The sequence below is a fragment of the Triticum aestivum genome, chromosome 6B (genome assembly GCF_018294505.1).
Source record: "Triticum aestivum cultivar Chinese Spring chromosome 6B, IWGSC CS RefSeq v2.1, whole genome shotgun sequence".
Taxonomy (NCBI): Eukaryota; Viridiplantae; Streptophyta; class Magnoliopsida; order Poales; family Poaceae; genus Triticum; species Triticum aestivum.
In genome coordinates, this window is record NC_057810.1 from 529,438,296 (window position 1) to 529,452,308 (window position 14,013).

Consider the following 14,013-nt stretch of genomic DNA (forward strand, 5'->3'; position numbering starts at 1 on the left):
AGCGAGGGCTTCGTAGAGGTGCGCCTGTCGCCCAAAAGGGAGATTTTGCCGGCGTTGGAGGAAGGCGAACGCGTCATCTTCCGGTCGCACTGCCTTCGCGGCTTCAGCCTGCCAGCGAGTGGCTTCCTCCGCTCCTTCCTCCAGTTCTACCGACTGCAGCCGCACCACCTCACGCCGAATACAGTGGTGCTACTATTGGCCTTCGTGACGCTCTACGAAGGCTACCTCGGCATCCTTCCCACCCTCGAGCTCTGGGGGGAGTTTTTCTACACCAAGCTCGGCACCTACACTAAGGGGAAGGCAGCCCAGTGTGGCGCCTTCATCATGGTGCGGCGTCCAGGTGCCAACAACTGCTTCCCAGCCATCAGCTTGACACAGTCGGTCAAGCTGTGGCAAAAATCCTATTTTTATATCAAGAACTTCCACCCGGCGGCCAACTTCGTCAGACTGCCGGCTTAGTATCCGGCCCGCCGGCTGAACCCCGCAACGACTGGGCGTTCTGCCCGAAGAATCTGTCGGCTGCCTCCTCCGCCGCTATCGCACGGCTCAGGGTGCTCACGGAGGTAGAAGGCCTCAAGGGGTCGGATCTGCTGACCACCTTTGTGGTGCGCCGGGTGCTCCCCCTTCAAGGCCAGCCTCATATGATCAGCCAGATGAGCAAGCACCGAGACCCGTGCCGGATGTGCACCAGGGAGATGTCGCGTGCGGAGGTGGCTCATCTGGTAAACTACATCTCGAACTGCAAGCTCCCGGAGGAGGAGTGGCAGTTCAGCAAGGAGCCGTACTCCCACGCGCACCTGCCACCTGTGGTGAGTCCTCAACTCTTTATCTTTTCTCTTTAGTTGCCGGGCTCTTCTTTGCCGCCTGACCAGTCGGCCATGAAGCAGATCTTCACCACCCAGTCGGCAGCCGACACCTTGGAGCAGGGCCACGAATATCTCCCCGACCGATCGGTGAGTGACATGGACGACCCCGACTTGGGGACGGCCGCCCTGGAAGAAGACGACGCTATGGGTGGTGGTGGCGGAGCAGGTGGCTCCAGAGGTGGAGGCGGCCTCGATGACTGGCCGGATGATGATGAGGAGGAGAACACGCCGCGCCGCCAGCCGGCCACCGACTAGGAGGGTGCGAGCTCATCAGCCACGCCAACTGCCCCAGGCGGCGCATTAAAGCGCCGAGCCGCGTCATCGATGTACGGAAGCCGGTCGAAGAAGTCCAAGAGCTCAGCAGCGGCGACCAAGTGGGAGGAGGCCGCAGCGAAGGCGAACCGCATCCGGAAGGCCATGAAGCAGCCCCAGGTGCTGTCTGCGTAAGTATTTGATTTCTTCTCGTGTCCTTTCTCCTTTTTTGTTGCAGCTTCATTATGAGTTTCTTTTTTACTTTGCCTGATTAGGGCCCCGCTTTCTCTTGAGCGGTCTGGCGCCTCCTCGTGGTCGGGACAGCGGAGGGTTCCGCTGACACCCACCGAGTGGACCCGTGCGCCGAGCTCGAGGCGGCGATGGAGAGGAACGCACAAGAGGCACGCGAGGAGCGGGAGGAGGCAGAGTGGCAGAAGGCGGCGGCCGCCAAGGCGGCGCAAGAGGAGACGGACGTGGCCGCAAATGCGCAAGCCGACGCCGTGACTAAGGCCCAAGCGGATGTCGCGGCCAAGGCGCAGGCAGAAGAGGCCACACGCGGGCAGGCCCTGCAATTCGTCATCCTCCTCCGCGCCGTGCCGCCCGCATCGGAGATCTCAGTGCCGCCTGGAGGAGCCGGCAGCGACCATCTGGTCATGGAGAGGGAAGGAGGCGACGGCGTCGTGATACGTCTCCAACGTATCTATAATATTTTATTGTTCCATGCTATTATATTACCCGTTTTGGATGTTTATGGGCTTTACTTTACACTTTTATATCATTTTTGGCACTAACCTACTAACCGGAGGCCCAGCCTGAATTGCTGTTTTTTTGCCTATTTCAGTGTTTCAAAGAAAAGGAATATCAAATGGAGTCCAAACGGAATGAAATCTTCGGGAGCGATCTTTTTGGAACAAACGCAATCCAGGGGACTTGGAGTGGAAGTCAAGCAACAGACGAGGCGGCCACGAGGGGGTTTTCGCCGCCGCAAGCCTCTGTAGCCACCAAAAAACAATCGGGACCCTGTTCCGGCACCCTGCCGGAGGGGGGATCCCTCACCGGTGGCCATCTTCATCATCCCGACGCTCTCCATGACGAGAAGGTTGTAGTTCACCCTCGGGGTTGAGGGTATTGTGGCGACCGGTTTTCCGGGTATTAATTTCCCAAAAAATGGCCTTTGTGCTCACCAGCCCCAGGATTACTGTTAGCTGATGAGGCACCAACTTGTTACAGAACTCCAAGCAAAAATACAAAATATGTAGTACAAGACCATTATGGCCTGTGAGTACAACAAATGGTTTCTAATGGTTGATGGCGGAAGCGGTTTGTGGATCGTCAGCGTCTATGGGACTAAATTTCCCACAGGAACAGCTGACTAGGTTAACTCCTATATTAGCGGGGCTGCTATCACCATTGCGTAGGTTCCGGGGCTGTCATCACGGTCGCTCCTCTCCGCGCAAGAAATCTGGCCAAGACAATAGCCAGGGACAAGCCAATGATTACTTTGAATGTACTCGCAAACATTATGAACTCGGGTATAATATAACAATGATGTTCTGAAAATATTTTATGTTCATGACGTCAGTCATAAAAGACAATAAAAACTCTGATGCATGCAAGCAGGTTATTTATGAATATGCAATAACATATTAATAATAAAATGCACCGATCGGGTGTCTGAAGCGACGCCTTGAAAGGTTAGTAAACAAAGAGAAATGCCTCAGTCGGGCGTCTGAGCAACACCACATAAAGGGCTTATAAAATAAATAACAAGCATGCCACAATCGGGTGTCTCAGCGACACCTCATAAAGGGCTTATAAGGTAAATAAATGACAAGCATGCCACAGTCGGGCGTCTAAGCGACACCACATAAAGGGCTTATAAGGTAAATAAATGACAAGCATGCCACAGTCGGGCGTCTCAGCGACACCACATAAAGGGCTTATAATGTAAATAAATGACAAGCATGCCACAGTCGGGCGTCTCCGCGACACCGCATAAAGGGCTTATAAATAATCACAGTGAATATCCAGGAGGTAGAACTATCCCAGGGATGTTCAAATATGCCAAAAATATAACGGGTTAGTCCACAACAAAATAATAAATCATATCATCACAAGTCTCAAGTCGTGATCCCAGTTCTGGTTTAACAGTTTCTCCTCCGAAGACCGACACTAAGACCGACACTTGACCCATCCCAGACTGTAATCCTTAACCATGGACACGGCTATTCGAATAGGTTTAATCTCTGCAGAGGGTGTACTCTTTACCCACGAGTAACGGATTCCTTTAGTCCATCGGGACTAATTCCATCTACGGTCTTTTAATTGAAAACACACCTAACCTGCACACACCAGCTTAACTCACAGGTGTCTGGAATCACCCACGACACCTGCCAAGCAAAACTCTAAGTGGGGAGGCCACAACCTCGCGTAGCATGGGATCAAATTTATATCGCACGCTCTAAGGGGTGGCCTTCCCTCTCGGTCTCAACCGGAAACACCCATGCCCCCGGACCAGGTGGCCTGCCTACCAGCTACAACCGGTATCTTCCACCATGGCCTCGCTGTACGCTGTGTGCTAGAAAGGGGTTGACGACTTACTGAACCGTACCCTACTTGTTGTAGAGACAAGTGGTAGTACAAAACAAGTATGGGGGTTACTGGAACAAGATTCGATCTATGGTCGACTCAGGAGGTTTTTAAGTATTCCCTGCATGATTAGCATAATGAATATATTTCATCTAACAGACAGAATCACCACTCATCATACCCCTCATGCCATGCCGGACACACTCGTCTCGACGAGGAACTAGGGACAAGCTCGGGTCTACCCAAGACAGAGACTTTCCCGTTTTCCTTTCGGTAGGCACGAAAGGCATACGAGGATGATCACTATCACAAGCATGTCCATTTCCAACAGCAAGGAAATTTCCAATAAGCATTCATGCAAATGATCATATCACCACATAAAATAACGAGTCTAAGTACTGAGGTGGTGTCATAATCGTGTCAAACAACGCATGCAAAATATTATGCCAGGGTTCAGAATGCTTGCCTTCAAGGTGTGGAAAGGCAGGGTGCACTCCAAAACTTTTGAAAGATCACTTCTCTTTCTCCAAAGTCCTATTTTAAATAAATTTGAATTAACACACAATCTCAAAACAGCACAAAAGTTGTTTTGAAAAATTCTCAAATAAATCTTAAAATAAACTAGATTAAATTTCAGAGAGGTAGGAAAAAGATTCAATTCATTTGGAGTTATCACTAAAAAGTTATAGGCAGTCAAAGTTGTGGTCAAAATCTGCTTAAAAAAATAAAACAGAATAAAAAGAAAACTCTTCGAATAGGTATACATCGAATACGTACTTGCCCTTTATGCCTTCACTTAACCCACGTGGATCGGGCGGTGTGTCACGGACAGTGGGCCCGGGGGACCCACTGGTCAGGTTTGACTGGTCTTCTCCCTCCTCTTCCTCTGCCCCGAGCGGAGGCGGGACTTCGGCGATGCTCGCCGGCGAACGGCGGCACCGTACGGGAAACCGAGGTCACCCGCGGGCTCAGGGGATCAAGGTGGTCACTCCAGTAGTCGTTTTGGTCTCTGGGGTGGACAGAGCTGCCGGCGGCGAGCTTCGCAGCGGACGGTGGCCGTCGGGCAAAGTGGTTTTTCTCCCGCGGTGAGTCCCGATCAAAATCGAGAAGGGGGATGGATTCACTAGGGGGAGAGGAAGCTCCTGGTGAAGAGAGTGGAGAGGGGGAGGCTCTGGTGGCGCCGGAATGGCCGGGACAGTGGCGGCGGCTGCGGTTGCCGGAGGTGGGGAAGAAGACCTCCACGTGTCGATTGGCTGCCACGGGAGAACTAGGGGAGGATTTTGAGGTTGCCTGCGGGAACGGGACGTGCTCGGGGCCTCTTCTTATAGTGCAATGAGGTCGGTTTGCGGCGGCCGTGGATAAGTTCGCCGGCGAACCGCCTCCCTGTAGCGGCAGGGCGTCGTGGCGGCGACGAGAGCTAGAGGACACGCGAGAGGATGAGGCTGAGCTGTTCCAGGGGCAGGTGGCGAGCGGGAGAGGCTTGGGTGGCACCGAGCTGGCAGAGATGCGCTGCGGACGCCGGCATGCCGCCAAGGGGCTCTGACGGCGGTGCTGCAGGGCACCAGGGCTACTTGGCGTGATGCGGTGAGAGGGAGAGTGCGTGGCGTGGTGTGGCTCCATAGTGTGGGCAAAACCAGGGGCGCGACGTGGAGGCTCGGGCGCGGCACATGCAAAACGCGTGCTCTGCTCGTGCCCAGAGCACGCACGGGACATGCTCAACAAAATGCCAGGGCGTGCTAGATGTCTCGGGTGAGGCTGGAAATTAGCAGACCTAGGTTAGGAGTAGCTAGGAGTTTATTGGACAAGGTGGTTAGGCAAGGGAAGCAAGTTCATAGTGCAAACTAAAACTCATGTCAAAACTGGTCATGCCCATAAAGTGTTTGACAGAATGCCACATGCACCTAGGCATTTCTTGGAGTGGTCAAATCTTCCACAGTGTGGTCTCTTTAGATGAATGAGATGGTGGTGAGGTTAGTTTGCCAAAAGAAGAAACTTGCTAGTGCAAGTTTTGCAAATCTTCAGATTTGGACAGAATGAACAGGGCATGATTACAAGAGCTAGAATTGCTCCAATGAGTCCATCCTCTTGGACTTAAGGGTTTTGCAGGGTTGACTAGAAGCAAGAGAAAGCACAAGGTCACTAGAGCAAAAATAAATAGGGTTGCAGTAGAAAACACAAGGCTGGACCAGAATGAAAAAGAGGTTGTTTCACTCAATTTTTCCAAAGGACAACACTAGGTTTATGCACAAAGTTAATTAATATACTCCTGTTGACATCCCAAAATTTTGGTAGAACTTTTAAAGAAATATTTAAATAGGTTGTAGTGCAAAACTGTCCATTGGACCAGATTTGAAAACTTGGTGTAGACCTCAAAATATCCAAGGAATGAAATATATTTTTGCATAAAAGTGTTTTAAAAACATCACATGACATCTCCAATTTTTGGTGGAATTTTTAAATGAATTATCAAAGGGTTGCAGTGCAAAAGAGGCCCTGAAGCTTAAAAAAATCATTTTTAAAGAAATAAGGCATCAGGGAAAAATAATTATGCAAATAATCCCACTGATAAAAGAATTGTTTTACTTGAGAGGAAAAATAAGTCCAACAATGATTGAAAGTTTTCACTTGGGGTAAAAACTCCATAATAATAAAGAAAAGAGTGGTTCTAAAATCAGAAGGAAATACAGAAAATAAAAGTTTTAGTTTCTAGGCAAAATTTTAATTAATAAAACAAGATTAAAATTTTGGGGTGTCACAACACTACCCCCCTTAAGAAAAAAATCTCGTCCTCGATGTTTGCTAAGAGCTGTTTTTGAAAAACAAATACTCCACGGTTACGTGTTTTTGCAAGCAGTGTATGCGTTCGAGTAGTTGTGAGTCTGCTGCCGTGGTGCTGTGTGAAATAAAATAATCCACGTCGTGAGAGGATACACGATGCAGCAACTCAAGGAAAAGAAATCTCACTCCAGGATTTTTCACGAGAGAAACAGTAATATATTAGAGTCAAACCGTAATAAAACTACTCACATTAATAGAAACTAAATAATTTACTCGCCGCACAAACTCGGAGTACCAGCATATGTTACAACTCATAAATAAATGTTGCAAGAATAAATACAGCAGCGACGTCTATAATGCAAACGGTAACTGTACGGGGTCCCGAGAAAACGTCTCTGGTACTAGGATGCACTCCTCTATCGGGGAAAGCGGATTGATCAGTCGATGAATGTGTCTCTCTTGGTCGGGACTTAGTGGTCTGCCGATGGCGATCTGAGGATTTAAATCCGCGAGACTCTGGAGATATCCCATTACTCGTTGGTTCAAACGTTCTTGAGCGATGACGTACTAGACCAGGTTGGCCAGTATTGGGTCTCTCTCAATCCGTCCACCGGGAAAAGACATTACTTCTCCGGGTGCTGCACGGCTCGGAAAGTAATAATACCCTCGTTCGCTGGCATAGGGTACCGTGAATCGAAGGTGAGTGAGTGCTTCGTAAGCAACAGCTTCTATGGCCATATGTGGGGTCGGCATAGATTTCCCCATGAAGGAGACCTCGTTGGGTCTTGGTTGGAGTCTACGGGAGGTATGTGTACTACTGCCCAATATTTCGAGGTGGAAGGTGTGATTCTCGATTTGAACAGCTCGTACTGGGGTGGCTGGGTAGAACCCGTGGTACTGCAGGTAAAGTCCCACAATATTTTGACAAAACTACCCGGGGTTGCATCTGGGGTTCTCAGATAAATACTAGGGCTCGGCATGGCAAGAACAGGTTGTGAGGGTGGTGCACGAGGTGAGGGTGCTGGGTAAGGTCACGAGGTGGCCTTCTTATATAGCATCCGGGCTGGTTATTTACCATGGTGAAAGGTAATTAATTTGCCAGTCAGCTCCAAGGGTCGGGGTCAAAGTCACAGATACATACCTCACTAAAGTGACATATCACTGTGGGAGTTGTCGGGGTGGTTTTGGTAGCTGTGCCCGGAAAAAAATATGCAACTGCGTGCTAACATAATTATGCAAGGTTACTATTTAAAACAGAGGAACAACAACAGGCTGCATTTATTCACAAGGTCACACGATTATAAGGCGAGGATACACTGAGACTCGGCACTACTTGGTGACTTAGTCTACCTCGTTTATATCCAAACGGGCTGCCTTGTGGATGTCGAGGCTTCTCCACGGGTTCTCACCGTCGGGGTTAGCTGGAGGTGGTTGAGGAACTGCAGGGTCGGGGTAGCGATGATGACCATCGCGTGGGATTGTTGGCCACAATCCCGTTGGAGTGTGCTCCCAAAAGGCGATGAAGCACTTCTGGGGTCATCAGAGTGCCTTGGTTGATGGCTGGGGCTGACCTCAGGGTATCGATTGGTTGTCCGAACAGCACGACTGGGCTGTCGGCATCGGGCTCGTCTTCTCCTCTCGCCGGGGCTCGACGAACTAGTTCTCCATGAGCTGCGATCAGATCAATGGTGATTTGATCGAATAGTGCCTCTAGTGCACCTACATAGCGCACTAGGTGCAATAATGCAGGATCCGTCTCGTGATCTCCGTTGGCAACTTGGGGTGGTCTACCATACCCTTCGCATCTGGGGTAGTAGTAGAATGAGCGACAGTTAACTCTGGGCGACAACTGCCGGAGTTGAACTATAGCCTCTCGAGCAGCTAGCTAGATGGCTTGTGGCTCGAAGGAAGTTGTCCTTCTGGTGAACCTGTAGGGGCGTTCTGGCGACAGTCCCCTACCATAGATGTGCACAGTGGCCCAGAATTGACGGCTCTCACCGCTCATGGATCCTTGGTACACAACATATTCTGGGGGCTCTTCTAACGCATAGGCACGATGGGTGAGGTTTGCGAGTATGGTCGCAAAACCTCCAAGGTTGGTTGATGTGGTCTCATCGTGCACGACGGGGCCAGGCATTATGGCTCGGTTTGAGGTAGAGGCTGTGCTGTGCTGGGTTGAGGCTAGCGTGCCCTTTTTATAGAAAAGGGAATGAAGTCTTCCTTCGCACGCTTGCGAATGAGACATTATAGGCATCGGTCACTGGCGCGTGATCGACAGGCTAGGTTGATAGGTTGGGCACCGACTGCCAAAAGTGTCGGAGTCACTGTGTGGCTATCTTGCACGAGAAGCTTGGCTGGGTTTTGGTTAAGGTCTGGTGGTTTGGCCTACCTAGGTTTTTTCGACCTGGCTAAGATAGGATTAGCCAATGGTCAGCCTGGCTCTGATACCAAGTTTGTGGCGACCGGTTTTCCGGGTATTAATTTCCAGAAAATGGCCCTTGTGCTCACCAGCCCCAGGATTACTGTTAGCTGATGAGGCACCAACTTGATACAGAAATTCCAAGCAAAAATACAAAATATGTAGTACAAGACCATTCTGGTCTGTGAGTACAACAAATGGTTTCTAGTGGTTGATGGCGGAAGCGGTTTGTGGATCATCATGTCTATGGGACTCCATTCCCCACAGGAACAGCTGACCAGGTTAACTCCTATCTTCGCGAGGCTGCTATCACCATTGCGTAGGTTCCGGGGCTGTCATCACGGTCGCTCCTCTCCGCGCAAGAAATCTGGCCAAGACAATAGCCAGGGACAAGCCAGTGAGTACTTTGAATGTACTCGCAAACATTATGAACTCGGGTATAATATAACAACGATGTTCTGAAAATATTTTATGTTCATGACGTCATTCACAAAAGACAATAAAAACTCTGATGCATGCAAGCAGGTTATTTATGAATATGCAATAACATATTAATAATAAAATGCACCGATCGGGTGTCTGAAGCAATGCCTCGAAAGGTTAGTAAACAAAGAGAAATGCCTCAGTCGGGCGTCTGAGCGACACCACATAAAGGGCTTATAAAATAAATAACAAGCATGCCACAGTCGGGCGTCTCAGCGACACCTCATAAAGGGCTTATAAGGTAAATAAATGACAAGCATGCCACAGTCGGGCGTCTCAGCGACACCGCACAAAAGGGCTTATAAGGTAAATAAATGACAAGCATGCCACAGTCGGGTGTCTCAGCGACACCACATAAAGGGCTTATAATGTAAATAAATGACAAGCATGCCACAGTCGGGTGTCTCCGCGACACCACATAAAGGGCTTATAAATAATCACAGTGAATATCCAGGAGGTAGAACTATCCCAGGGATGTTCGAATATGCCAAAAATATAACGGGTTAGTCCACAATAAAATAATAAATCATATCATCACAAGTCTAAAGTCGTGATCCCAGTTCTGGTTTAACAGTTTCTCCTTCGAAGACCGACACTAAGACCGACACTTGACCCATCCTAGACTGTAATCCTTAACCATGGACACGGCTATTCGAATAGGTTTAATCTCTGCAGAGGGTGTACTCTTTACCCATGAGTAACGGATTCCTTTAGTCCATCGTGACTAATTCCGTCTACGGTCTTTTAATTGAAAACACACCTGACCTGCACACACCAGCTTAACTCACAGGTGTCTGGAATCACCCACGGCACCTGCCAAGCGAAACTCTAAGTGGGGAGGCTACAACCTCGCGTAGCATGGGATCAAATTTATTTCGCACGCTCTAAGGGGTGGCCTCCCCTCTCGGTCTCAACCGGAAACACCCATGCCCCCGAACCAGGTGGCCTGCCTACCAGCTACAACCGGTATCTTCCACCATGGCCTCTCTATACGGTGTGTGCTAGAAAGGGGTTGACGACTTACTGAACCGTACCCTACTTGTTGTAGAGACAAGTGGTAGTACGAAACAAGTATGGGGGTTACTGGAACAAGACTCGATCTATGGTCGACTCAGGAGGTTTTAAGTATTCCCTGCATGATTAGCATAACGAATATATTTCATCCAACAGACAAAATCACCGCTCATCATACCCCTCATGCCATGCCGGACACACTCGTCTCGACGAGGAACTAGGGACAAGCTCGGGTCTACCCAAGACAGAGACTTTCCCGTTTTCCTTCCGGTAGGCACGAAAGGCATACGAGGATGATCACTATCACAAGCATGTCCATTTCCAACAGCAAGGAAATTTCCAATAAGCATTCATGCAAATGATCATATCACCACATAAAATAACGAGTTCTACGTATTGAGGTGGTGTCATGATCGTGTCAAACAATGCATGCAAAATATTATGCCAGGGTTCAGAATGCTTGCCTTCAAGGTGTGGAAAGGCAGGGTGCACTCCAAAACTTTTGAAAGATCGCTTCTCTCTCTCCAAAGTCCTATTTTAAATAAATTTGAATTAACACACAATCTCAAAACAGCACAAAAAGTTGTTTTGAAATTTTTCAAATAAATCTTAAAATAAACTAGATTAAATTTGAGAGAGGTAGGAAAAAGAATCAATTCATTTGGAGTTATCATTAAAAAGTTATAGGCAGTCAAAGTTGTGGTCAAAATCTGCTTAAAAAATAAAACAGAATAAAAAGAAAACACTTCGAACAGGTATACGTCGAATACGTACTCGCCCTTTACGCCTTCACTTAACCCACATGGATCGAGCGACGTGTCACTGACAGTGGGCCCGGGGGACCCACTGGTCAGGTTTGACTGGTCTTCTCCCTCCTCTTCCTCTGCTCCGAGCAGAGGCGGGACTCCGGCGATGCTCGCCGGCAAACGGCGGCACCGTTTGGGAAACCGAGGTCACCCGCGGGCTCAGGGGATCGAGGTGGTCACTCCAGTAGTAGTTTTGGTATCTGGGGTGGACGGAGCTGCCGGCGGCGAGCTTCGCAGCGGACGGTGGCCGTCGGGCAAAGTGGTTTTTCTCCCGCGGTGAGTCCCGATCATAATCGAGCAGGGGGATGGATTCACTAGGGGGAGAGGAAGCTCCTGGTGAAGAGAGTGGAGAGGGGGAGGCTCTGGTGGCGCCGGAATGGCCGGGACAGTGGCGGCGGCTGCGGTTGCCGAAGGTGGGGAAGAAGACCTCCCCGGGTCGATTGGCTGCCACGGGAGAACTAGGGGAGAATTTTGAGGCTGCCTGTGGGAACGGGACGTGCTCGGGGCCTCTTCTTATAGTGCAACGAGGTCGGTTTGCGGCGGCCGTGGATAAGTTCACCGGGGAACCGCCTCCCTGTAGCGGCAGGGCGTCGTGGCGGCGACGAGAGCTAGAGGACACGCAAGAGGATGAGGCTGAGCTGTTCCAGGGGCAGGTGGCGAGCGGGAGAGGCTTGGGCGGCGCCGACCTGGCAGAGACGCGCTGCGGACGCCGGCGTGCCGCCAAGGGGCTCTGACGGCGGTGCTGCAGGGCACCAGGGCTGCTTGGCGTGATGCGGTGAGAGGGAGAGTGCGTGGCGTGGCTCTGCAGTGTGGGCAAAACCAGGGGCGCGACATGGCGGCTCGGGCGCGGCACGTGCAAAACGCGTGCTCTGCTCGCGCCCAGAGCACGCACGGGACGTGCTCGACAAAATGCCAGGGCGTGCTAGAGGTCTCGGGTGAGGCTGGAAATTAGCAGACCTAGGTTAGGAGTAGCTAGGAGTTTATTGGACAAGGTGGTTAGGCAAGGGAAGCAAGTTCATAGTGCAAACTAAAACTCATGTCAAAACTGGTCATGCCCATAAAGTGTTTGACAGAATGCTACATGCACCTAGGCATTTCTTAGAGTGGTCAAATCTTCCAGAGTGTGGTCTCTTTAGATGAATGAGAGGCTGGTGAGGTTAGTTTGCCAAAAGAAGAAACTTGCTAGTGCAAGTTTTGCAAATCTTCAGATTTGGACAGAATGAACAGGGCATGATTTCCAGAGCTATAATTGCTCCAATGAGTCCATCCTCTTGGACTTAAGGGTTTTGCAGGGTTGACTAGAAGCAGGAGAAAGCACAAGGTCACTAGAGCAAAAATAAATAGGGTTGCAGTAGAAAACACAAGGCTGGACCAGAATGAAAAAGAGGTTGTTTCACTCAATTTTTCCAAAGGACAACACTAGGTTTATGCACAAAGTTAATTAATATACTCCTGTTGACATCCCAAAATTTTGGTAGAAGTTTTAAAGAAATATTTAAATAGGTTGTAGTGCAAAACTGTCCATTGGACCAGATTTGAAAACTTGGTGTAGACCTCAAAATATCCAAGGAATGAAATATATTTTTGCATAAAAGTGTTTTAAAAACATCACATGACATCTCCAATTTTTGGTGGAATTTTTGAATGAATTTATCAAAGGGTTGCAGTGCAAAAGAGGCCCTGAAGCTTAAAAAAATCATTTTTAAAGAAATAAGGCATCAGGGAAAAATAATTATGCAAATAATCCCACTGATAAAAGAATTGTTTTACTTGAGAGGAAAAATAAATCCAACAATGATTGAAAAGTTTTCACTTGGGGTAAAAACTCCATAATAATAAAGAAAAGAGTGGTTCTGAAATCAGAAGGAAATACAGAAAATAAAAGTTTTAGTTTCTAGGCAAAATTTTAATTAATAAAACAAGATTAAAATTTTGGGGTGTCACAGGTATGTACCAGTAGCGATGTGTTTCATCTCTCTCTCGTGTTCTTGAGGTGATACGATCTTGATGTATCGCGAGCTTTGCTATTATAGTTGGATCTTATGATGTTTCTCCCCCTCTACTCTCTTGTGATGAATTGAGTTTTCCCCTTGAAGTTGTCTTGTCGGATTGAGTCTTTAAGGATTTGAGAACACTTGATGTATGTCTTGTCATGCTTATCTGTGGTGACAATGGGATATTCACGTGATCTACTTGATGTATGTTTTGGTGATCAACTTGCGGGTTCAATGAACTTATGCATAGGGGTTGGCACACGTTTTCGTCTTGACTCTCTAGTTGAAACTTTGGGGCACTCTTTGAAATACTTTGTGTTGGTTGAATAGAGGAATCTGAGATTGCGTGATGCATATCGTATAATCATGCCCACGGATACTTGAGGTGACATTGGAGGATCTAGGTGACATTAGGGTTTTGGTTGATTTGTGTCTTAAGGTGTTATTCTAGTACGAACTCTATGATAGATCGAACGGAAAGAATAGCTTCATGTTATTTTACTACGGACTCTTGAATAGATCGATCAGAAAGGATAACTTTGAGGTGGTTTCGTACCCTACCATAATCTCTTCGTTTGTTCTCCGCTATTAGTGACTTTGGAGTGACTCTTTGTTGCATGTTGAGGGATGATTATATGATCCAAGTATGTTATTATTGTTGAGAGAACTTGCACTAGTGAAAGTATGAACCCTAGACCTTGTTTCCTAGCACTGAAATACCGTTTACGCTCACTTTTATCATTAGTTACCTTGCTGTTTTTATAATTTCAGATTACAAAAACCTATATCTACCATCCATATTGCACTTGTAT